At 41.4% G+C, this 27,149-nt stretch overlaps 1 non-coding gene across 1 annotated transcript; it reads left to right on the top strand.

Moving 5' to 3' along the window:
• Nucleotides 1-15,056: 15,056 nt before the first annotated feature.
• Nucleotides 15,057-15,127, top strand: Trnag-ccc (transfer RNA glycine (anticodon CCC)). The gene has a single exon. It is a non-coding gene; the product is annotated as a tRNA-Gly (tRNA).
• Nucleotides 15,128-27,149: the final 12,022 nt, after the last annotated feature.

Here is a 27,149-nt window from a genome sequence, read left to right as displayed (position 1 = left end):
ATGCCGTGCTCAGCAGTGCGCTGCCGTGCACAGCAGTGAGCTGCCGTGCACAGCTGTGCGCTGCCGTGCACAGCAGAGCGCTGCCGTGCACAGCAGTGAGCTGCCGTGCACAGCTGTGCGCTGCCGTGCACAGCAGAGCGCTGCCGTGCACAGCAGTGCGCTACCTAGCACAGCAGTGCACTGCCTAGCACAGCAGTGAGCTGCCGTGCACAGCAGTGCGATGCCGTGCACAGCAGTGCGCTGCCGTGCACAGCAGTGCGCAACCTAGCACAGCAGTGAGCTGCCGTGCACAGCAGTGCGATGCCGTGCACAGCAGTTAGCTGCCGTGCACAGCAGTGCGCTGCCGTGCACAGCATTGAGATACCGTGCAGAGCAGTGTGCTGCCTTTCGCTGCCTTGCATAGCATTGCGCTACCGTGCACAGCAGTGCGCTGCCGTGCACAGATGTGCGCTACCTAGCACAGCAGTGCGCTGCCGTGCACAGCAGTGCGCAACCTAGCACAGCAGTGAGCTGCCGTGCACAGCAGTGCGCTGCCGTGCACAGCAGTTGGCTGCCGTTTAAAGCAGTTCGCTGCCGTGCACAGCAGTTCGCGGCCGTGCACAGCAGTGCGCTGCCGTGCACAGCGGTGCGCTGCCGTGCACAGCGGTGCGCTGCCGTGCACAGCGGTGCGCTGCCGTGCACAGCGGTGCGCTGCCGTGCACAGCGGTGCGCTGCCGTGCACAGCGGTGCGCTGCCGTGCACAGCAGTGCGATGCCGTGCACAGCAGTGAGCTGCCGTGCAAAGCAGTGCGCTGCCGTGCACAGCAGTGCGATGCCGTGCACAGCAGTGAGCTGCCGTGCAAAGCAGTGCGCTGCCGTGCACAGCAGTGAGCTGCCGTGCACAGCAGTGTGCTGCCGTGCACAGCTGTGCGCTACCTAGCACAGCAGTGCGCTGCCGTGCACAGCAGTGCGCAACCTAGCACAGCAGTGAGCTGCCGTGCACAGCAGTGCGCTGCCGTGCACAGCAGTGGGCTGCCGAGCACAGCAGTGCGCTACCTAGCACAGCAGTGAGCTGCCGAGCACAGCAGTGAGCTGCCGTGCTCAGCAGTGCGCTGCCGTGCACAGCAGTGCGCTGCCGTGCAGAGCAGTGCGCTGCCGTGCACAGCAGTGCGTAACCTAGAACAGCAGTGAGCTGCCGTGCACAGCAGTGCGATGCCGTGCACAGCAGTGCGCTGCCGTGCACAGCAATGCGCAACCTAGCACAGCAATGAGCTGCCGTGCACAGCAGTGCGCTGCCGTGCACAGCAGTGCGCTGCCGTGCACAGCAGTGCGCAACCTAGCACATCAGTGAGCTGCCGTGCACAGCAGTGAGCTGCCGTGCACAGCAGTGCGCTACCGTGCACAGCGGTGCGCTGCCGTGCACAGCAGTGCGCTGCCGTGCACAGCATTGCGCTGCCGTGCACAGCAGTGCGCTGCCGTGCACAGCAGTGCGCTGCCGTGCACAGCAGTGCGCTGCCGAGCACAGCAGTGCGCTGCCGTGCACAGCAGTGCGCTACCTAGCACAGCAGTGCGCTGCCGTGCACAGCAGTTCGCTACCTAGCACAGCAGTGCGCTGCCGTGCACAGCAGTGCGCTGCCGTGCACAGCAGTTCGCTGCCGTGCACAGCAGTGCGCTGCCGTGCACAGCAGTGCGCTACCTAGCACAGCAGTGCGGTGCCGTGCACAGCAATGCGCTGCCGTGCACAGCAGTGCGCTACCGTGCACAGCAGTGCGCTACCGTGCAAAGCAGTGCGCTGCCGTGCACAGCAGTGCGCTGCCGTGCACAGCAGTGCGCTGCCGTGCACAGCAGTGCGCTGCCGTGCACAGCAGTGCGCTGCCGGGCACAGCATTGCGCTGCCGTGCACAGCAGTGCGCTGCCGTGCACAGCAGTCCGCTGCCGTGCAAAGCATTGCGCTACCTAGCACAGCATTGCGCTGCCGTGCACAGCAGTGCGCTGCCATGCACGGCACAGCATTGCGCTGCCGTGCACAGCAGTGCGCTACCTAGCACAGCAGTGCGCTGCCGTGCACAGCAGTGCGCTGCAGTGCACAGCAGTGCGCTGCCGTGCACAGCAGTGCGCTGCCGTACACAGCAGTGCGCTTCCGTGCACAGTAGTGCGTTGCCGTGCACAGCAGTGCGCTGCCGTGCACAGCAGTGCGCTGCCGTGCACAGCAGTGCGCTGCCGTGCACAGCAGTGCGCTGCCATGCACAGCAGTTCGCTGCCGTTCACGGCACAGCATTGCGCTGCCGTGCACAGCATTGCGCTGCCGTGCACAGCATTGCGCTGCCGTGCACGGCACAGCAGTGCGCTGCCGTGTACAGCAGTGCGTTGCCGTTAACAGCAGTGCGCATCCGTGCACAGCAGTGCGCATCCGTGCACAGCAGTGCGCATCCGTGCACGGCAGTGCGCTGCCGTGCACGGCAGTGCGCTGCCTTGCACGGCAGTGCGCTGCCGTGCACAGCAGCGCGCTGCCGTGCACAGCAGTGCGCTACCTAGCACAGCATTGCGCTGCCGTGCACAGCAGTGCGCTGCCGTGCACGGCACAGCATTGCGCTGCCGTGCACAGCAGTGCGCTGCCGTGCACAGCAGTGCGCTGCCGTGCACGGCACAGCATTGCGCTGCCGTGCACGGCACAGCATTGCGCTGCCGTGCACAGCAGTGCGCTGCCGTGCACGGCACAGCATTGCGCTGCCGTATACAGCAGTGCGCTGCCGTGCACAGCAGTGCGCTGCCGTGCACAGTAGTGCGCTGCCGTGCACATCTGTGCGCTGCCGTGCACAGCAGTGCGCTGCCGTGCACAGCAGTGCGCTGCCGTGCACAGCAGTGCGCTGCCGTGCACAGCAGTGCGCTACCTAGCACAGCAGTCCACAGCAGTGCACAGCAGTGCGATGCCGTGCACAGCATTGCGCTGCCGTGCACAGCAGTGCGCTGCCGTGCACAGCAGTGCGCTGCCGTGCACAGCAGTGCGCTGCCGTGCACAGCAGTGCGCTGCCGTGCACAGCAGTGCGCTGCCGTGCACAGCGGTGCGCTGCCGTGCACAGCGGTGCGCTGCCGTGCACAGCGGTGCGCTATCTAGCACAGCAGTGCGCTATCTAGCACAGCAGTGCTTTGCCGTGCACAGCAGTGCGCTGCCGTGCACAGCTGTGCGCTACCTAGCACAGCAGTGCGATGCCGTGCACAGCAGTGCGATGCCGTGCACAGCAGTGCGATGCCGTGCACAGCAGTGCGATGCCGTGCACAGCAGTGCGCTACCTAGCACAGCAGTGCGCTACCTAGCACAGCAGTGCGCTACCTAGCACAGCAGTGCGCTGCCGTGCACAGCAGTGCGCTACCTAGCAGAGCAGTGCGCTGCCGTGCACAGCAGTGCGCTATCTAGCACAGCGGTGCGCTGCCGTGCACAGCGGTGCGCTATCTAGCACAGCGGTGCGCTGCCGTGCACAGCAGTGCGCTGCCGTGCACAGCGGTGCGCTGCCGTGCACAGCAGTGCTTTGCCGTGCACAGCAGTGCGCTGCCGTGCACAGCTGTGCGCTACCTAGCACAGCAGTGCGCTGCCGTGCACAGCAGTGCGCTGCCGTGCACAGCATTGCGATGCCGTGCACAGCATTGCGATGCCGTGCACAGCAGTGCGATGCCGTGCACAGCAGTGCGATGCCGTGCACAGCATTGCGATGCCGTGCACAGCATTGCGCTACCTAGCACAGCAGTGCGCTGCCGTGCACAGCAGTGCGCTACCTAGCACAGCAGTGCGCTGCCGTGCTAGTTTTTTTGCGTGTGCTGCTTTGCACTTCGGTGCACATGCACTGCCGTGCACAAGAGAGAGCACGTGCTCTGCCGTGCACAAGAGAGCACTTGCTCTGCCGTGCACAAGAGAGCACGTGCTTTGCCGTACACAGCGGAGCACGTGCGCTGTCGAGCACATAGGAGCACTTTCACTTTAGTGCATGGCAGTACACGTTCACGGCAGTTCATGTGCGCTGCCGTGCACAGTGGTAGACGTGCGCTGCCTTGAACAGCGGACCTTGTACCTTGCCGTGCACGGCAGTGCTCGTGTTTTCTAGTGTACGGTAGTGCACCGGCGCTGCTGTGCAGTGCAGAGCACGTGTGCTGCCGTGCAGTTTGGTTGATGTTTTTTGCCGTGCAGTGCTGAGCACGTTTCCTCTCTTACACGACAGAACAGACGCACTATCGTGCACAGCATGTCACGTGCCTTGTCGTGCTGTGCAGAGCACGGCCGCTTCCGTGTTTGGGGAGGACTTGTGCACGTGCACTAAACCGTACGTGCACTGCACGGAACATTCCGTGTATTATTGCACTGCACGAAAACGCACTGCACTGTACGGCGACGCTCTAGGACAGCACTCCACTTCACTGCACTGCACGGCTGCGCATTGCTCTGTGGCGGACGTGCATGGTTTCATTGTTTTTGAGGGAACCGATAATGCAGGGAAATTTTTAGTCTTGTCTTAAAGGAAGTGTAGACGGCATGTTTTGGTAGAAATGATGCTGCATATTATACATGAGCACGTTTCCCCACGTGCACTTGCACCGTGGCGCACCTGCACCGCAGCGCACGTGCGTTGTGAACCGAACTATTTTTTTATATTGTGCACGTGTGACACATTCACTGAATTAGTGCATATTTAGGAGATGTTTTGCAACTATTATACTTATTTGCAGGGTATGTAATATTAAAAGGTTTTGTAAATGTGTAATTCAAAAATATATTTTCCATTAAAACGAAATATTTGTATGTATTGTATTGTATTTATTTTTCATAGTTTGAATAAAGAATTTTTATTAAAAATTGCTTTTGCTTATTTGAATTTATTGCTGTACTAATCATACCGTTAAAAATTTAGTGATTACCTTGTGCTAGGTGTGTAATTACTTATATCTCAGTATCTCTTAACAAAAGGACTCTTATTTCAAGAGTGCATTAGGTAGAAGCTGAACCTAAAACTCTATCCGAATTCCATAGACACTAACGTAACTTGCGTATCAATAAGGAAATACGTTTTCGCCAGTTAATTGTTTGCGCTCAAAGTTGTTTCACAGTAAACTTTAAAAAATGGTCCACATTTACCTGTTAATTATTTGACAAAAACAGTTAAACACAAAAAAAGGTGAGTACACCAGCTAGATGGCTAAGCAACATATTATATGTTATATTTGTTGTAAAATATAGCGTTACACACTCTTCAGAGGCCAAAATGATTCTTGAAGGGACGCGAGTGACCAGTTCTTTCACGAAAGACTGCAGCGGTGATTATGTACCTATGGATACTCTAACCAATCGGAAAGTCAACAAAAATTGATTCACATCCTTTCCTATACTTTATAATAGAGCAAAAATAACAAGAGCATCTGAAGATTGAGATTTTTTTTTTTTTTGCGATGCGTGTAAATTATATTTTTAGTCATGGTAAACGAATGCCGACGCATTTGCCAGTCTTAAATAATCTGCGCTTGATGATTACTCTGTAATGGATTGCGTGTCCGTCGTTTTTATTATTTTTATTATTATTGTCACATACCCACCAACTATCGAGGGACATTTAAGGTGGGTATGAAACACACATACATACATACATACATACATACATACATACATACATACGACAATGTATGCACTGCAAGTATGTGCGCACCGCCTTCCCGTAGAAGCCAAAAGCAGACAGGCAACACCAACAGGTGGGTACTGGAGTATTCTGAACCGTAACCGATTTCGAATCCGGTATTTCGGTACTAGTCTTCAACGTTACAGAGAACTCCCGGTACTTTCGGTACTAGGTAGTTTTTTTTTTTTTTACCGAAGATGCAGCATTCTGTGACTGAAGTAGTAATAGCTAGTTTTGAACGATGAAGAAAGTTTTAGTGACAAAAAAATCATTTCAGTTTTACTATCTTTAACGTTAGGAGAAAAAAAAAACATTTAAACAAATTATCGTTTTAAACGCATGCTAAATCACATAATTATTAAGTGATATCATTCCTTCTTTTCAAAACAAACTTGAAAGACAAATTCCGTTATTTAAAGAAAATTGGCGCAACAACACTGACCCTAACACAAACCTCAGTCCGAACACCCACTGGGAAGCCAGAAAAACCCGTCTCGCCAAAGGAGACAATCAAATGTAAGTAACCTTAGCGCGCAATAAAAAATAAATTCTATGCTGTCGAAGTCTGGTCCCGTACTGTATAGAAAGTACCGAAAGAACCGCTTCCCGGTTATTTTGCAATATCAAAAGTACCGGGAGCTCCATTAAGCAGAGAGGTCACGTCAAGGATAAGGATACGAAGTTGCATGAACTTTCTATATGACCGTGTGACGGACATGTCTCTTAGCCCTGTATGCGTGAAGTAGGCACCGCCTGCGAGTACTGCTTTATGCATCCCGCAACACTGCACTGTTCTGCGCGTAGCCTAATGCCACGAATCCGGGGGCTTTGCCAAACAAAAGCAAACAAATTTGTAACAAACAAACCAACTGAAAAGAAATAGAAATAATAATGGTTTGTCATCCAGTTCAAAACTATCCTCAAATATTCAAGTCTCTAGCTCCGAGAAGATAGTTGCGCATGTTGGCACGCTCATCGCCTCTGATCATTGTTTTCATATTTATAATATTTATCCACATGTTTCTAATTTATACATTCACAACACGTGTTTTAGTTTCAAACAAGTGCGAATTATATATGTGCTAGTAAATTATATTCAGTAGTGATTTAAATTGAATATTTTTATTAATATTATTTACTATTCGTAAATATTAGCAAAACAAATTGTGCTTATATACTTTTTCAAGTGCTCCAATGTAATTGAGGTTAACTATCCGTATGTATTATTTATTGATATAAATATTTATAAAAATAAATGAACAAATTTAATGAAAACGTTTTGATAAAAATGAAAAGTGAATATTAAATTAATAAAATAATAAATATTTAATAAAAGAATAAACTTAAATTAAATTTTTGAATTTATTATTAAATTTATTTATTTTCTTTTGAAATATGTATTAATCAATAATAAATATATAAAATTAAGAATCTTATATTATTTAGTACAAGTTATGTCATACATATTTATTATTCTCCAAATTTTATTTATTTAAGTTTTCAAATTCAAACAACTTTATTGACCGTGTTGACTATATTTTTACAGCCCTTTTATTATTTTATTGTAATTAATTATTTGTATACAATTAAAAACTATTTTTTAATCATGCAAAAGAATTATAACTTCTCACGCGCGTACATAAGTACACGCACCCATTTTTTTGTGTCTTTACATACCGGCCTTAATGAAACATAGAAGATACACAATGCCACGACGAACACGACAAGACACTACAAACCCGAAAAACCGCCGTACAGTATTCCGGATTTAATAGCGTAGGGTCACAACACCACGAAAACATTAACACGAAAATTTCTGATTTGACTGTCCGTAAATTTTACCAAACAAAATACTTCCATAAAATGCAGTAGAGAATGCACCAAAAACAGTGTATAAGAGAAAAAGAAATGCTATCTCAAACCATGCTTTCCCTTTTTTTTTTGGCATAAATTCTGTAGCCCTTCAAAACCCAATGTCATACAGAATACCACGAGCCTGAAATTTATGAATTAAAAGTTCTTCGCTGAACTAGTCTGTTCTTAAATTAAATTTTCACCAATCTGCAATAATAATACCGACCATAAAATTGATGTCCGTTTATATAAACAGACGAACGCAAGCTACAAATCTTAAAATGTACCCATACGTAAAACAAAAATTTCATTTTTCAGCATATAGATGTACCAAATAGGTAAATATATGTATATTTTTAAATTTTAGTCCTGTAAGGTTTCCTTTTCGGTTTTGCTTTCTGTCGGGTTAGCACAACGTGATAAAATTAGAAATAGAATCTATTTCGATGCGGGCCGTCGGGGTGCGTATTTTTTTTTTCTGGTTGACGTCACGGCGACCTTGTCTTCTATTGGCTACTGGGCGTGTCGTGTCCGTCGTGGGGTTGTGCCCTTCCGTCTCGTCCGCGCGGGTCCGGAACGTCGCGAAGCGCTCGGGGTCAGAGTTGCTATTCCGGGAACTATCACTTTACACCCCGGAGCCATTGTGCTGAGCGCGCGGAGTTTGGGCGACAATGCGTCTCTGAAGCGAGGCGGTCGTTGTCCCTCACTCCCCCTCCCCCTCCCCCTCCCACTCCCCTTCCCCTCCCCCTCCCCCTCCCCCTCCCCATCCCCCTCCCCCTCCCCTCTTTCGGAACATACGCGACTATGCACGACGTCGCCGCCGCCGCGTGACGCAAAACAGCCGCCCGAGCCGCCCGCGAATAACCGCGCGCGCTGCGACAAAGACATTCCAGGTATTAATAATGGAGTGGAACACAGCCGGCGCGGCGGAGAGAGAGAGTTCGCACGCATGCGCACAAAGCCAACACGTACAGGCTGTTGCGAAATTCCTGGACACGTACGCCACAGGCTGATAAAAACACAACTTGACCAGCGCAAATACCGCATACAATGTTGTGCTCAGGGGGTTTATTCCCTAACCTTTAGAAGTGACCTCTCTACTTTAATGCCGGTAGCCATGCTTTCACTGATTATTATTTTTTTTACAATAATGTGCTCGCGTGTTAAGGAATATATAAGTTTAAAATTTGTATAATAATAACCAATACTTTCATATTATTTTTCATAAAAGGAGTTCACATTTATCGCTTGTCAGTAGGGAAAAAATCTTTATAGTCTTCGCAAAAAACCTATTTGCATGCATTTAAAGACTGTTAATTGCTTGCTTTGAAGTGTTTAAAAACATCCCTGACTTTTATTGAGCTAAATAAACGCTAGATTAAATTCGTAAAATGAAATGTTCCCGAGAAAAAATAAAGTGTAAATTATTTGAAAGCCTAAGATTATTTAAAAAACGTTTTTATTAACTCGCTTTATTTTCTGCCCGTTTCTCTGTTCGTTTCTAATTTTGCAATATATTTTAAACAATCTTCCCGATGAGCTACAGACTTGAAACTTTGAACATCATAGTTCAGAACTGGATGACAAAGCATTATTATCTCGTTTAATATTCAGTTTTTTTTTTTTCGTTAATTTTTTTTTTAATAGTAAAGTCCCCGGATTTGTGGTATTAGGCTACGAGCAGAACAGTAGAGTGTTGCGGGATGCATAACGCAATATTCGCAGACAAGTGTTTATATCACGCATACAGGGCTAGGAGAAATGTCCGTCACACGGTCATATAGAAAGGTCAGGCAACTTCTCATCCTTATCCTTGGCGAGTCCTGTCCGGTCAATGTAGCTCGCGGTGGCTAGCGAACTAACGGATCTGATAACAGTTTGGTTTTGATTTTCCTCAATAGATTGTGTTGCCTTGAATTGGACACGCACTGGCGTTTGATGTGTTCGTCACGGCATGTATCCTTACTATTATCCATTTCAAGCGCCCCTCATTTTTAGTTTTAAACCATATAAGTATTTTTATAGGTATTTAAAATTCACAAACACAAATTTTCAATACAATCTGTATGGGGTTAGGAATAAAATCATATACTCTATCTGTACTAAACATTAAATAAATAAATTGAAAAACTTCACACACAAGACCAAAATGTAGAAAATACCAATTAAAAATATTTTAAAAACAACGGATTTAAAACAGACTAAAATATAGAAAATAATTTATTCCAGTCCCGTCAAGCTATATAACACCATAAAGATGCCTAACACCATACAGATAGTCCAAAAAATTTGTGATTGTTGATTTTTAACACCTATGAATTAACTCGTAAGTTTCAAAACGAAAAATTGAGGCGCATGTGATAGATAGTAACGAGTGAATAATATGAACAGTTCATATCATTTGCAGTGCAATAAAAATAACTATTCATGCAACAATGTATATTTCATGCACCTCACGTTTTAGTTTTCAAAATTACAAGTTAATACATAAATTTTTAAAATCGACAATCACAATTTTTTGAACAATTTGTATGGGGTTAGGAATTTGTATGGGGTTATACATTTTACGGGGCTTGGATCAATTATTTAATACTTACTAGTCCGTTTCAAAAACGTTCATCTTAATATTATTTTTATTTGATTATTAGGACAATGTATATTAACGTGAATCCAAATTGATCAAAGCTTTATAATGCATATATTTAAAATAAAAATATATGTTGGTGTTTGTACAGTATAAAATTACAAACGCATTCAAATGCTTACTTTATTTTATTATTTTTTACACTAAAATACAATTGGCTGTATTAAACAGAACAATTGCACCCGGGAACAATGTTCCTCAAAGTTTTATGCATGTTTTCGAAATTAAATATATTTTGGTAATTACACGGCTTTGTATCACATTTATTATTTTAATATTTTATGTTAAAATACAATTGGATATGCAGTAAGGAACCATTACCGAGTTTCGATCTGTCACTCGCTAATGTATGTACCACAAATTCGGAAATAAATCTTGTATGCGTTATTTAGTAGGCGTGGCTGTGCTAAGGTGGAAGTATCCTAAATCATTTAGCTTCTAATATTTCGTTTTTTGATCGGGATTTTAAATAAAATAATTATAAAACCATATTTAATTATTCGTTAAGGCCTTTTTTCTACTATGCAAGTTTAGTTTAATGTTTTTTTTATTAACTCCAAGGCTCATTTTTATGCCAGACCTTTCCTAGTATGTACTGAAAACAAGGAATCACGACGTGTACAGTTTTGGATTAACCGTAAATATATAGCCTTAGTCTTTAAACTGGTTATTTTTAGTATATAATTCAATCATCAATAAAAATTCGGTTTCCTTAAAACTCTGAAAAACCAAGGTTTTCACCAGGAGTGAAGTTCCATCGCTGTTACATCTTACTGATTTAATTATCGTCAGTCCAATCTGACCTGAATATTAACGAGACTTAAAAAACAAATGCGTTCATCATTTCATTCATTAGAAAAATTGGGAGTTGCGGTTTAGTAGTTAGTAGTCAATTGTTATTCATAAAGACTATAACTGTCGTTTGTTTTCGGTAGGTACGTACGGGAATAAAACGAAATTCTAGGTTTGTTACTACACCAATACAGCGTTAACACGACTCTGAAATGTATACATAAAATTATAATAACGTTTTCCACGGCAGGGAAAAATAAACGAAGTCGCAGTTTGACTTTTACGAATATACTGAAAGGCAATTTTTTCGAAAATCTGGTGTTAATACCAAAAATAGATTTATTTAAAGAATTATAAGCAAAACAAAACACTTCTGAATTTAATTAAGTGCAATCACGTTTGACTCTAGCAAGATTTTGTTTCGATGTATGATCGTTGGGTTTAATAGAGGTGTAATTTAAAAGAACTGCAAGTTAGTATGTTTGTTATTTGGTGGACTTTTTTTAAAAAAGTTACGAATGAAACAAAATTACTTTTGAAATCACCAATGACGAATTTTTTTTTTGAGAATTAAGGGTGGCCATACGTAATGCAGAAGGATACTTTTATACGCTCATAATCGGTAGAAGCGGCAAAAAACGATTTGCATTGAAACCACTCATTACATTTGTTTAAGCAAAAAGCAATGCCCATCCCCCTTTTTTCATAAAATACAAAAAAAAATTAATTTGTTCTCTCGATTCTACGAAACATCCATTTGTTTGAATGAACCCGTCTGTGGCCAACGGGTTAACCACGAAAATGGTCGGGTAAAGCGTAATTCAGTAGACTATCACAGGAAGCGCGCGTTCAGTTTTGTTATTACGGGTTTATGTTCTTTGCTCGAATATGAATTTTCATCGGTTAGGAAAATTTCAAAACCATGTGGAAGGTGGTGGGGAAAGTGAGAGATATTTACTTTATATAATGGGTTTCCATACGAAGAGTGAATAAAAATATAGAGAGCGTTTAGCCTAATACGCTCCGTGTCAAGATATACGTATTTAGCGTCTACACAGTAAAAAAAAAATGTTTTCATAGACGGAACTGAAATAACCATGTAAAATTACAGATATTTGTAAATTTGTAAATTTACTTTAAAGAAACTGTATCTCCAAAAAAATATTTTCCCATTAATACTGGATTATTTTCGCATTAATACTGGATTCGGTTTCTTGCACAAGCATTTATGCTTTTAGTTGTCCCAGTATATATATTTGAAAGCCTTTTCAAAGCCCTAACTAAGCGGATCCTGGACTTGGCTTTCAACTGTCAGGACAAGATATCAAGGGGTAACGGGAAGGGGCTGAATTTAAATATTCAGCACGGATCGCGTATTTTAGGTGCATTTAAAGGTGAACACACAAGAAACCTGAGATTAAAAAAAATGATATAAGGATACATTTAATTAAAGCACTTCTCAATAACAAATACTTAAAGACGTGCAAACAGCTCTTTATAAGCTTCAATAAGAATTACAAAACTTGCACGCGTGTGTATGGGCGCGGGACAACAGAATAGGGGCGCAGAAATCCCTAATAACAAGTACAAATTACACTTTCCTACACATTACGGATTAACAAACATGCTTCACCTAATTATTACCGTACGTTTGCGTACAAGAACAAAGGATTACATTTAAATACAGCAACGCTGAAATAATAAAACATTTAAACTAACTGTGAAAGGGTAAATATCCCGTTTAGCTAATGTAGTAATCCCCATAAAGATACATTGAAGTGCAAGCAGAACGACAGGAAATCAAGCCCTATCACGCTCAATTGAATGGGACTAGGCCTATAACTATGCCGACAACTAAACGGGAAACGTGAATATTGATACCACACTTAATAGATATAACGAAGGAACGATTACAAATAAATAATAAGCGTACAATGGCTTATTAATTCCAAAAGAGAATAATACCAAGACTAGAACAATTGCAAACGAGTCGACCTCGCGGGGCAGAATAGTCAAAATAATGAATATCCAAAAAGAAACGTTTACATCCCACGGACAAAACATTATATCCAGACTTAATTTTTGAGGTGGCGGCCGAAAGAGAATTTAGAAAAGACAACATAAATTTAAAGTTCGCAAACTACATTATGAGTAGGACACCGCCTAACTCCCAGAAATAACTTGTACTTATTATTTTTTCCCCTTAGATCGCTCCCTTGGCCTGTCAACGAAGTGCCCTAAATGAACAACAAAATTTAATAAGCCCTTCAAAGAGCTGAGCAACCTCTTATAAAAGCTCTGCGCGGACCACTGCGCATGCGCCAACCCCGGGAGGGGAGGCTTGAAGCAAAGCACAACACAAGAGCGGGGAAGGGAAAAGGAGGGTGGGGGAGGCCGTTGACGCCCCGGCGCGCTGTTTGAAAGTACCGGGACCTGACCGCTGCACATTAGTTGAAATTATTCGTAAACATTTCCCTGAATATCATGCCATATTACCTGCGCATATTAATAAGCACAATAAAACGAACAATTAAAAAAAACAAACCGACTTCAAAATACCCGAAAGTACATACGTTCACTAAAAAAAAAAAATTATTCACCAAATTAATACTAAATTGTTTTTTTAAGTATTGTAATTAGGAAATTATTGTTTATTATGTAATTATCTCTAAATTGTATGAAACAAAGTCGCTGGCTGTTTGTGTCTCTTTCTCCACTTACTCCTTCTAAGACCTTCTTCGTCGATAGCTAATATAACATATTATTTCAAGCAGCCAAGACAAAAGTATTCGAACTGTCAGAACTAACTGTCAGACCTAAAGCATCGATAAAATCAACTACTATCAATTTTCCAACAGAACAAGTTTTCCACTTATTAAAAAGGTCCAAGAATACCTTAAAAATATTTTGTCAGTATTTGATCAGCAAAAAAAATTTCAATTTGCATCTAACGTTAGTCGCAGAAATTAACATGGATCCTGGTTCTTTGACTGCAGTTAAATCGGTAGGACACCGCTGTAGATACTGCAGCAAGGATTTTGTCCTGAGAAGGAATGCTAGATATCACGAGAAGAATGATTGTGGTAAAAACCCCTACGCAAAAATGTTAAGCTGTGTTCGGTTTAACAGGTTGTTTAACACGAATTGATAGCTTAAAAAGACATGGCAGAACTTGTAAAGCCAAGCCAAGCCGTGACGTCAGAGTCCAAGATGGCGGTCGGCTACTCTTCTCTCCTGGAACCCTGTTTCCGAACCGCCAATATATAACTACTGAAGTGGGCAGATTAAGTAGTAGAATTATATATACATAAATAATAATTCTACAGTAGCCCCCATCAAGTTTTTTTAAGTTGGCGTCAACGAACGAAGTTTTTTTTATAGAATTATCTGGGATTAGAAAAGGAATACGAGTTTCGTAGAGTAAAAACGTAGATCAAGGATAATACATGAATAGTTTAAGATGCTTTTTCTTACCAACAAATTATTATTTGTAACGATGAAGAAAACATATTCTTCTTGTTGACGAAATTCGTTGACAATAAATAAAGTTTGAAATATTTATCAGAATAAAAGCATTAGGATTGTACGAGGGGATTGAAGCCAAGAAAATGATGAAAAAGGGGGGAGGGGGGGTTGGAGCAATGTGGCGGCCGTGTGTTCGCTTATGTATCAATTGCGTATGGTTCCGTTGACGTGCCGCGATCTCGAAGTATAATTATTTAAAATAAAAATTAATAATTTGTAACTTTGAAATTCAGTCTCATTGGTTGCCATCTTTTACGTTTACGTGTGCATTGTGCAAGCAACAGACGCGATAGTGAGATGTTCCAGGACATACGTGTCTCTGTTTACGTGATCTGTTTCCGAGCCATTGTAGAACGGGAATTAATCGTTTAGGCAGTCGACAGAGAAAAATGCATCTGCTCACGGACAAAAGCAGCTTTAAGTAGTGCGGTAGAATTGGCATTTCAGGTGTTTTGATTTTATTGCTGCTATCTGGTAAACTACTGAGTGCTGCAGAGCATTAACCAGCCAGATACTGTGATAAAATAGACACAACGTGATATTAAAGCATAGTTATGTGAGTTCTCTCAGATTATATAATTGGTAGATGCTTTCACTACTCAACAAGCACCGCTGGTGTAGTGGTATCATGCAAGATTCCCATTCTTGCGACCCGGGTTCGATTCCCGGGCGGTGCACATAGGAATATTTTATTTAATTTATAAAAAAACATTTTTAAAGACATTTTTAGGACCCTAATTTAGCCATTGATGCAAATTTGTACTGTCTAAAATATCCTAAATAAAACCATTACCACCTGTCATACATTATGTCAAGTTAATGAACTAGCCCAAAAGCAGTTACTACAGTGGGAATAAACGATCATTTGGTAATGGGGGAAAAAAAAAAAGACAAACAATATGACCCGCGTACCTTCCCCGGCTAGGCCAAACCAGTATTTCTCGATCGTGGGAAACGTGGCAGATGTTGCCGTAAGCCAGAGCGACTTTTCTAGAGGGACTCCCGCTATCCCTCCTACATTCATCTTAGCTAATCACCCATCAACAACTATATTTAGCCAGAAAAATACCAAAACAACTAATTATCACGATGTATTGTAAAATCTTTTTAAATTAAATAAAAGTTATCCTATTTGTCATCGTTCATTATTGCATGGCACCATTTACCTATCAACCCCATAGAAAACTTCTCGTATACTGAAAAAAGCTCTTTCCCCTCTTTTTCAGTTTTTGAGTCGAATACGCCCTTGATTCCTTCAACCACGGAGTCTTGGCAAAGCGTTTACGCACACATATATTTTAAAACCTTACTAAATCTAAGTGTATTTGCAGGAGGGATCAGGGTTAGAGAGGAACCCAGGTGCGTCCCAGGCCGAAGCCTATACGCCTGGTCATGCTGGGATTAGCCATGCAGGGAGAGGGTCGCATGCACCGTGTGGTTTATGCGGGGATTGGCCAGACGTGCCAGTTATTGATGGCATGACTAACTCTCCTAACGCGAATATAGATTAAAAATTATGTTCATTTTGGGCCCAGGTGAAACCAGCATAGACAGAGCATACCTAGGTCTTAGAAATGGAGGAAGTTGGTCGTGACTGAAAAGTGTGTTGGTGGCACTTGGATGTTAGGTCCGCTTTCATATTTTAACACCTATCTGGTTTGCAACACGGGACACAAGCTCCCCTGGTGGCAAGTGGCTAAACTACCTCCTACCAGGCTTCCAGCGACACCTAAAACTAAATAAAGAAGGAAGGAAACAAACAAAACAGGCACTTAAAAAAATATATATTATGCTATTTGTACGCGCTTCACAGGCTGTTTACGCGGTTTGGAGTTTGTTTCGACTGTTATTATTGAAAGGGAGTACATGGATTGGATTATTAAGAGAATTGCTTACTATATTCATGTTTTTTTGACGTGACGTCTAATAAATCGATGAACGCCGGCTGCACGCACGAAAAAGTGTCCCGTTACGCACATTTTCCCGTTACGCTCAATGTACGCTTGCGCCGCATCTATCTCTCTTCCACTCGATTGGAACAACCATCGATTTGACTTTTTCGAGGCACATTAAACTTGAACACTCCCATTCGTTTCCTACTTTTCCTATCATCGTCTTATCGTTAACAGAATAACACAGATTGGAAGAAGTTAAATAGCGAACATGTATAAAAGTTATAGTTAAAATAATCTGTTCGTTAAAGTAATAAACATATTTGAATTAATGAGTGCAAATAAAAGTAAATTTATCAATTAAATTGTAAATTTCATTTCACTCCTTTGTATCCATACAAAATAGTAATTATTCAATTTTATTCATAAAAGTATGCAATCATTTCATCAATGTTTTGTTATGACGTTGTCACGTTAAACTATCGTCCGTAAACCGACTTTACAGACAACCAATTATTTTTTCAATTCTTGTTTTCGGGTTTTGTAAGATTTTATTTTGCTTCATAGGGCTATTAGCTCATTAAATGCTTCCGAATGTGAAGTTAAAATTTAGCTGGAGAGCAAGTACTCAGGCGGGATGAAAAGGATTTGTGAATCGTAGGCCCCAACTCGTAGGATATTCAGGTTTTTAGGGGGAAAAGGGGGAAAGGGGGAAGGGGGAAGGTAGCTGAGGCCGAAGGTGAGGGACCGCTTTGAAGGGTCGTTAAGCCCGTCAGAGGGTAAGGGCGGGGGGGGGGGGGGACTCCCAGCGTTTTGGTAGCCCGCTCACAAAGCGTTTTGCGGGGTTGCGGACAGTTTCTGGAATGCCGAAGTAGCTTCTGTGCCAGGCTCGTTGCTTTGTGGAGCGGAGTTTCGGCGGGTCGGCGAGGCGGGGTTTGGGGAGGGTGGGTTGTTTCAGGGGACGTAAAGTCCATTCAGGTTCATTTGAACACTTACACAAATTTTAAAATTCTTTTTGAATAAGTGGAGACGATCCAGGCCAATGTTTTGTACGACAGTTTTTCCCAATCCCACCTCCGTAGTAGAGCAGTTGGTTGCAAACCATTTAAGGTTCGAGTCCCCGTTGAAGGAAATATATCTTAATATATATAAATCCAGTGTCCTGATGTTTGTTTCCAGGGAACTCTTCACCAAGTCAACCGATTTCGATGAAAATTGGTATTTATGTGTAATTTTTTCCAACTTGAGAGATAGGATAGTTTTTATTTCGATTAATGGTCTTAATAATTTATAATTAATAATAAACTGATTATCAATGTTGATTGGTGTTATTAATCGTAAGTTTCATAAGTCTCAAACAGATGGCGCCTTAAATCAGATTTTTACAGACAACTGTTGTACTGTCTGACATAAATATCTCATAGATGGCGCTACGTTTCAATTCAAATTTTATTTTTCTCCATGTTGTGCACATTTTCGTTGATCAATGTACTACGTAACCTCGCTTTTTATGTATTATTTTTGATTTTATTCTCACGTGTTTACAATTATTGATATCTATCTTCTATTATAGTTAGAACTAAACAGAGTATTTATTAATAAAATGAACTGTGATTTATTATAAGTAAAGGTAATCAGAGTATTTAATAATAAAATAGAATTGAAAACGTTATGTTAATCTGTGTTAAATTTTGTCTTTTAAATCCTTTCTAAATCACTCAGCCACAGCAACGCGTGGCCGGGTCGGCTAGTATATATATATTAGTTAGTTGCTACGTAAGTAAATCAGCCTCCTTGTATGGTGCGCACTCTGGCAATGAAATTTTTTTAGAGGTAAGTAGAGATTGAAAAAAAATTGCGGGTTCATTTCACGATATGCTAAGATTCCAAACACACAATCATATTGCTTCTGTGATTGGCTTACAGTTTATCTGAAGGACTCTAAGCCAACTGAAAAATCTCACGCATCAAATCTGACAGGTCTCAGAAGCCAGTGGCCAAAGAGCAGGTGGCATTTCTCCGAGCATGAAGGGGATTTTGATATGTATCCAAGAAGTCTACGAAACGACGAATTTTTCCAGTCCCTCCATATAAGTAACAAGTTTATAATAATAATAATAATAATAAAACTGTTCGAAGCAAAACGTCTGTACATTGAATGAAATGATGAAAATACTATTGGAAATGGCTATTTACATTGAGAACTCAAAAATATTGTTTTGTTTTTTTTTTAATTTTTGCCCGTTTGCCCGTTTGTTCGAGCATCAACCTATGCCCAAGAAATTGTATTAAATTAAAAAAAAAAAATCCAAAATTTTCATTTTAAAATTTTCTTTTACAACAGGTAGTAGGTAAGTTGTAAATCATTCATTACCAAGTTTTGTCTAAACCTTTTATGCTCTATGGCGTATATTTGGCAACAGAGCACACCGAAAAAAAGTCCGCTCTAATGGTGGAAATCGAGCACTGGAAAAAGAGTAATGCTCATCAAAGTGAACACTAAGGACTAAGTATGAGACACGATAAAGCTGTGTTAAGCCAAAAATCAAAATAATATATTTTTTAAATAACACATATTTCCCCAACGTCAACTCTTGGGTTTGAAAAAGAAAAAGAAGAATTATGATGGAAGGACTTGGAAGTCGAGGGACATTGCAGGGATGCAAGCCACGTTTCCCGCGCGCACTTGATGCCTTCAGTGTCGCGTCGCGGTTAATCTGGGCACGATGTTGCGAGCTGTGATTGGCTACAAAAGCACCCGCTTTCATCCCGCCCCGAGGTTTTGCAAGCGCGGCCACAATAACGGGATTAAGCCGCGCCCGTCCCTCTGCGGCGCAAGTTCAAGGCCTCCATCCTCCGCGAGCTAATAAACCCGAATCCCGAAGTTACCCCGCTAAGCTTATTACAGCTGAAATTACAGCGAAGGTTCGGGAAAACCAGGTTAACGTTCAGGTAAGGTAGGCGATTTTTTTAACCAAGCATAACTCGAGTTTTCAGTGAGAATGTATAGAGTTACCGATTAACAAACTGCTCCACTACATACCACAAAAAAAAAAAAAAAAAAAAAAAAATCCACCTTGCTACCTTTGCCGTTCTTAGCAATGTAGTTTGCCTTCATGCTCTACTTCTTTAAGTTTTCGCAACTAGAAATTCATTTTAATACTAGCTGAAGTACCCGGTTTTGCCCGTGATGAACACATCGTAATATTACTGCCGAGTTTCAAGTCTGCGGGGCATATACTTGAACAACGTAAAATTTCAATCTGTAATGCCCCCCCCCCCCCCCGGCCCAAAAAAATGTTAACGGAGACGAAAATTGCATCTACAATGTAATAATGGTCTTTGCCATGGATACAATGCAGAAGTCGTTGGCATGGAGATTTTTGAACCAAAAACAGAGTTACGTTTTGTTACTGTCCCACAGGAACTATACGGTACATTTTTTCCGGGATGAAAAGTATCCTGTGTCCTATACCAGGACCTTAGTAACAATATACAAAATTCCATTAAAATCCGTTCAGCCATTAAGGAGCTGAGTGTTACAGAGTGATAAAACACACACACACAAACTTCCGCATTTATAATACTGTGTAGGATATGCAATGATAAATCATACATGAAACATGTTTTTTATCAGTATTTCATGCACTCAAGTATTCGTATAAAATGTGGTTTTTATGTTAGTTATGGGTTGAATAACAGTTTTCCCGAATAAAAATCTCCAATTCGAAACTACCCGTGATCAAAATAAAATGTGTAATGGTCAAACATAAAATAATGTACAAGATATAAAAAAATATAAAAATATATCAAAATATTTCTTGAAACACTCGACCCTTTAAATGTAAGTTTCACGCAATAATTTTCCGAAAATAACATATATTACAATTTTTACTTAACCACATATTCAATTTAATATTTTGAGTAATGACGATATTACAGGTGTGCAGAAAAACCACAAACCAACCAAATAAACATTAAATATTTTAATATTGATTTTAACATTCCTACAATGCTTATATTTAAAAGATTTTCTCTCGAAAATCAATCCTTAAAATACCAGAGATTCGAGATTCGATGGTATTAGAATGTTCGAGATTCGACAAACCCATGTATAGTTTGGTATAGAACGTTAATTCTATACTATTTTAATTAATTTCGTGGAAATAATGAAGTTGTTTTTGATGAATACTTCATCAGTAGTCTTTGCGCTTGCGTTATTTGCTGGAATAAATATGCTCTTTTATATTGGAATTAATTTTCGCAGTTTTCTGCCCACATAACCAGCCTCCAGTCGGTTACGATCACGGCTGTTACCTCCAGTCTAAATTTTCAATGCTTGATTTTGAAAGAGTTAAGATGAAGGGACTTAGATAGGAACCGAAAAGTACCATATTGATTAAAACAGATTTTATGGCATACATTTTTATGGTTCATATTAAAATTGGCTTTCGAGAAGGCACAGTACACATAAGGAGATTTACGAAGTCCATAACTTAGTGTCTGTTGACCACTTTTTTTTACAGATGTCATTCATAAAAATGAATTCAATTAATTATGCTTCAACAAATTTAAAATTTGAAAATCAATCATTAGAAAATTCTTACGGCATTAGTTCAGTTGAAACCAAAACTATTACTACGTCTCTTCTTTTCAAAACACGTTTTCTTAAGGTAAAATTACTCGTTCACAAGAAAATTAGGCCTAAGGTAGTGTTTATGTTGCAAAGCAGGGACGGAATTATTTAATTAGTACCGCAAATTATGTGCAAAAAAAAATCTCACCGAGAGCTCTGCGGTAAGAATTACGCGGTAATTAACGAACCACCTGGAAAAGTTTAATTTCAGCTTGAATTAAACTGTTCGAGGCGTGCTGAGGTGACCTCGGTATGTTACGAAACTGTTGGAAACACTCAATAAAACGGGAAGCCTATGATGTACAGTAAGTTCTGTCCCTGCCCGAACACGCCCGAATATTCACCTTCGGCCAACCTCGGGTTTATTTATATATATTTATATTTCTCTGTATATATTATTAATGTAGCTATACTAACCTAACTAACCGTCCATAGTGTTTTAAAGTGTTTTAATGTAGCTAACCTAACTGACCACACACTTTTAATATTTGAATTCATTTTTCCTGCGCAAAAATAAAACAAATCCCGAGGTTGGCCGAAGGTGAGTATTCGCGCGTGTTCGGGCAGGGACAGAACTTGATGTACATCTTAGGTCTCTCCAATAAAACGGGCGCTGCTAGAATAGTAATAATAATAAATACACCCGTAACAACTGGAGCTGCCCCATACGGACATTCATTCTGCACACCGCAGAACGTGTGCAAGCATAGACCGTGCTTCGTCGCTTAATCGGACGCATGAACCTGACAATCGATCCGCTTCTCACTGCGTTGTTTTCTAAACAGCGCTAACAGAATAATTACTCCACTCTCGTTTGGGCGTTTTGTTTTTTCGGAATGTAAGACGCAGGCGGTTTCCACATGGCATATTTGCAGGTATTCGTAGCCATTGTCTGAAAAAAAAAAAAAAAAAAAAACAACTATATCGGCTTTCGAGTTAAGGCCACGTCGAAGTGATATATTTACCCGTGTTTCGCTCAGCATTGAAGCAGGCATCTTCAGAGTTGAGATATTCATTGAGAGCTAGAGTATAGTAAGGCCCTATATGTATTTTATATTTATAGTTGTATATTGCAAGGGGTCTTCTTTGGGTGGAAATTCACGAGAGGGCTTTACAAGAACCCAATATATTAATAAACTATTAGAAATATATATCTGTATATGTATATATTAAAACCTATAAAAATTATAAAAATTCTCCTTAGACTGGTGAGAAAGGTGGTTGGGGTGGTTTTTTTTTAAATATCATGTATTCAATAACCTTTTTTTTTATTAAAATCAAATGTAGACAGTAATTTCCCTCCTCTTTTGAAAGTCAAGTGTACACGATGTTATGAAGTTTTACCAGTACAATACTTTAAATGGTGGGAAAGGTAGACACGGGGTGGTTTTTCGAATTATTATAAAGGTAATTGAAGAGGATTAAATTTTAATTAAATGTAGACGATTAATTTTCTGCTAACTTGAACGTAAGGTTTTCCAAATTTCATTTAGAAGTACCATAATACTGCTTTAAAGGTAGTAAGGGGAATTACGGGTGTTTATTTGAAGTTGCATTGGGAAGAGGAATGGGACAATTTATTTTATATTGGACATATACAGTTAGCATCCTCTTAATTTTAATGCTATGTGTGCAAAATTTCATTAATAAGAAAAAAAAATGTTTCAGGGAATTTATTGTTCATGAATTCAGTGCCCTGCCTCATTTATGGAAATAAATTATAGACAGTAATTTTCCCCTTATTTAAAATGCAACATGAACAAAATTTCATCAAGTAGTATCAATGTTCTGTTTTAAGGGGCGAGAACTGAGAATGGGGGTGGTTTTTTCAAATATCATGCAGGTAGTGACCTTATTTTTTTAAATTATATATTGAACAATAATTGTTTTCTTATTTTGGATGTAATGTGTGCAAATTTTCATTAAGAAATGCCAAATGTCTGCTTTCAAAGGTGGAAAAGGGGATTAGGGTGGTTTTTCTACATTCACATTTTTTTAAAATCCTTTGAAGACAGTAATTTTCCCTTAATTTAAACGCAAAGTGGCTAAGTTTAATCTAAAATTACAACAATTATGTTTTAGGAGGGGGTGAAGGGTATGTGTGTGGGTTTATTTTTTCTTTTCGAAATCTCGCTTAGACAGTGAGTGATCTTCGTCGTGTTTCAAAGGCCAAGTGTTTTCATCGAGATCGGCTGAATGGTTTAGGAACGCATACGGGAAAGACAAACAAACTTTCATATATAAGTAGTATATAAAAGTATGTTCTGGCGCAATGTATTTCTTATGGGGCTACGATTTTGGTGGTGGTTGCTGTCCAATCGGCCATGTTCGGCCGTGTCCGCCCCTCGTGGTTTATGATCATGACCTTGTCGGACATATTGGATGACGCCACATCCACCATCTTGGATTTTGACGTCACGTCCACCATCTTAAAAATTCGTAATATAATTAATAATTTTTTTTATGAATTTTAAAATATTTCCCGATAATCTAGCATAAAAATTACGGATTTTCAAGATGGTGGGCATAACGAAATGTGCAACATTTCTAGATTTGAAGATGGCGCGTGTGAAATAAGCAATATTTTTGGTTTATTTCTGAATTTCGGTCAAAAATTAAAGATGAATTTCAAGTTTATGGTCAAGGTCGTGACCTCGGCGGCTCAGGGCGTCTTTTTTATTTTTATTTTTTTAATTTTTAAGGAATTTGGTATCTTTCAAAGGCAAAAGTCTTTTGAAGCATTCCGAATTTATAGTTCTTGAGAAATACAACAGGAAATCTTCCCTCAAAACGGGAATTTTTCCCCTCGAAATAGGGAAATGTCTAGGAATTTTAAGTCATCAGTCATTTTTTGAGGAATTTAGAGTCCAAGATGGCAGAATTATTAAGGATACTACCACCTTAAGTGGCCACGACAGGACCAGGGCTGCCTAGTCGGCGCGGTGCTTAAAGGGGGGAGGTGGCGGCGTGTAAGGGTGCTTGACAACTTGCTCCGCTTGCTCATTCGCCTTTCTCTCCGCCACGGCATCCTTCCAGCTGAGGGCCGACCGCGCATTCCTCGCGTGTAATTGGAATTCTTGGCATAGTTAAGGGGGTGGCGGACCCCATTTTTCCAACCTCTCCTGCAACCACCCCCCCCCCCCTACCACCACCACACACACTTTTCATTCAGCCCTGGCGTAACCACTATCCCCCGAAGACCAGCGGGCCGCTGACCTGGAGACTGGAGGGCGTCTGGTTGCCCTGGATGGCGGCCAACTTCGGGAACAAATCATGCCCCGCCTCCTCCGCGTTCTAAAACATCCATTCCCCCACTCCTCTCAACCCTCTGGGTCATCTCTCTCCCACGAGCTATGTCGCATACGCACAACAAGCCGCGGGCACAACTCAACCATGTCTCTCCTTCAGCGATGATTCCATCACTCGATATGCCCTCCAATCAACCCAAGAGGGTTCTGCGCGGTTTCAACACGATACACAGTAAAGCATTGATCTAATTCACATATTTTTTTCTGCTCAGATTTTCTTCACGTGACTGTGCAATTCGGCCGGGGTAACCAAATTGTTTTTGCTTGGATTTTACTTAACTGAGTGTACAAGCCAGCTGAAGATAAAAATAACACACGCCTGTGACATAACTGTTTGTAGAGATCCCGATTGCAGTTTTGAGTAGTAAAAAAAAATGTAACACACAAATTAAAGGAGTCATGCAACGTCGTTATTTTTGTTGAAATGGTAAAAGTTTCCGCAAGATGGCGACATAATTGTTCCTTAAAGGCCGTCAGTGATGCTTCATTGAAGTGCTGCGTAACTAGTGGGCTCATTGCGTCAAGTAAACGTGAAAAAAAAAAAAGATTAAGAATTGACGTCTCAATGACAGTAACTAAATTACGGCTCAACTTCACACTTCCAGAAAACAGAAGGAGCAATCGGTATTGGACTTTAGTAAAGGCATCGCATCTCAGTAAGACTTGCGAGTAATAGGAAAATTTTTGGGGGAAGAAATTATCGAATTTAGGATGACCGAAATGGTAATCGAACGTGGTTTTTTTTTTTTGAAATGCGAGTCAAATACCAGTTAGCTACAGCGCTTCTATTTCTTACCACCTGTCTATCGACGAGATACAAAACACTATCGCGAAGAGCATCGTTTGGGGGTTGTGGTTTACGACCAGATAATTGAAAGTAAATCATCTTAAATGATTTCAAGGGAGCAGGGAACCAAAATAAACCGTACACCAAATTACGCACGAGAGCGTCTAGCCACGTCTGACTGGGAGATTAATTACCCTCTGCAGCTACCGGCTATTTGGCTATCGGCGCAGGAGCCGTTGATAATCTGCCGGCGCAGGGGAGCATATTCCCAAAACGGTCGTTAAATCGCCCCTCCCCCCCGCTCTTTTGCCACGCGGGAACACATTTTCATTTCACCTACAGGGCCCACCAAAAGTGCAAGACCATTCGAAAATTTAATAAGAGAATACTATTTGGCTTTAAAGTTCTCGTTTGAATTGCTTCTTAACCGCAATACATATTTTATAATATACAACATGACTTTCGACGCTGGTAATAAAATTTTATAAAAATCAAAATTAAGGGGATTCTTTTTTTTTTTTTCGTAACTGTTATTTAGTTACGTAATTTTATTATGAAATCATGATTCTGAAAAACAACTTACAATATTCTTATATTTTATACTCTATACAAGTTTCTCTAAATAAACTAAGATTTGCACGAATTCTATTTTTACGAATCTTAAAATACATCACTACTTCTACCGTAGTAAAAATTGTCTTGAATTTCTAACATGTTTTTTTTTTTTAAATATTTATTAAAATTAGGAAATATTTATGAGTAATTTAGTAATTTATTAGTTAAAAATTGTAAGAGGTACCTTTTTTTAAAATTAATAAGTAATTTCTACCAGATATCATCTTAAATCTACTGATGGTCTTGAACTTTCGTAGGACCTGTAAGTTCATCAAACGCGACCTTGCCCTCCCCCCTCACCCCCCCCCCCCCCACCCTTCACCGGTCCGGCGTGCGCGAGGTATCGCCGCTGAAAATCGGCCGATTTTTTTTGTCCGGGTCACTCGTGGCAACCATTGTCTCGCGGAAATCACGCACCCCGGTTTCCCATACATTCCTCACCGGGGTTTTTCGTTAATTTATTCGTGATAAGCCCTCTCGAACCGCAATGGAGCAGAGAGCCACGCTTCGTGCTTCATTGCCAATTCACAATGCCGCGGAGCTTATCCGATACCAGGTAGTCTAACATTTCACTGGCCCTCGGACCGGTCCCCGAATTAATCCGAAGCCCGCCGCTCGCGTGTGTAACTTCGAGGTCGGAATAAAAAAACCAAAATCATTTTACGAAAGTTCAAACATTTTCACGATTTTAAAAGTATTTTTAATACTTTTGACCGAACCCAACCCACCTTTTATTTTAGTAACCTATCCCCCCCACAAAAAAAAAAGTATTTTCGCGAGAAAATAATTACTTTACGATTTTATGGTTAATTTATGTAACTTACGTAACGCAAACATATTTTTCCATTTGTTACGCCCAAACTTACGTACAAAAAATAAATAAAGAACGAATTTTCGTGAAAATATTATCTATGCCATTTATAACATAAACTTAATTTTAATTTAAAACGGAAGAAAAAGAGACAGATGCGCAAACGTGAATGATTGGGGCGTCTAACTTGGGGTCTATGAATCATCCGATACGGGAGGGTTTCACCTCCCTTTACTCCTGCTGTCAAACCCTTTCAAAACCCTCTGATTACACATCCGACTATTCAATTTGACATTTTTCGTAATGTTAATGCTGCTATTGTTGCCGAGGGTAAAAGAGAAAAGGGCTTTATTAAAAAAAAAACTGTAGCCTGAATGGGAATTGTATCGTGCGTTGGGACCATAATTAGGGGTTGGAATCAATCCCCGAGGAATCGAAACTAAGCAGTCCGGCAAATAGAATGATTGTCAGCTATTGGAATGAAGTTCCCTAGGGCCGATAGTGAAACTCATTAATCCAAGGGGATCAGGAGGGGGGTGGGGTTATTAGGTACGTTTAAGACGTACCAAACTAATTCCCTCTAAAATTAATTATCATCGCATGTCACGTAGATGTTATATCAGTAGCTGAACACGTAGTTATAAATAATG

Source organism: Bacillus rossius, chromosome 12, assembly GCF_032445375.1.
Source record: "Bacillus rossius redtenbacheri isolate Brsri chromosome 12, Brsri_v3, whole genome shotgun sequence".
Classification (NCBI taxonomy): domain Eukaryota; kingdom Metazoa; phylum Arthropoda; class Insecta; order Phasmatodea; family Bacillidae; genus Bacillus; species Bacillus rossius.
This window is presented reverse-complemented; position numbering and strand designations above follow the sequence as displayed.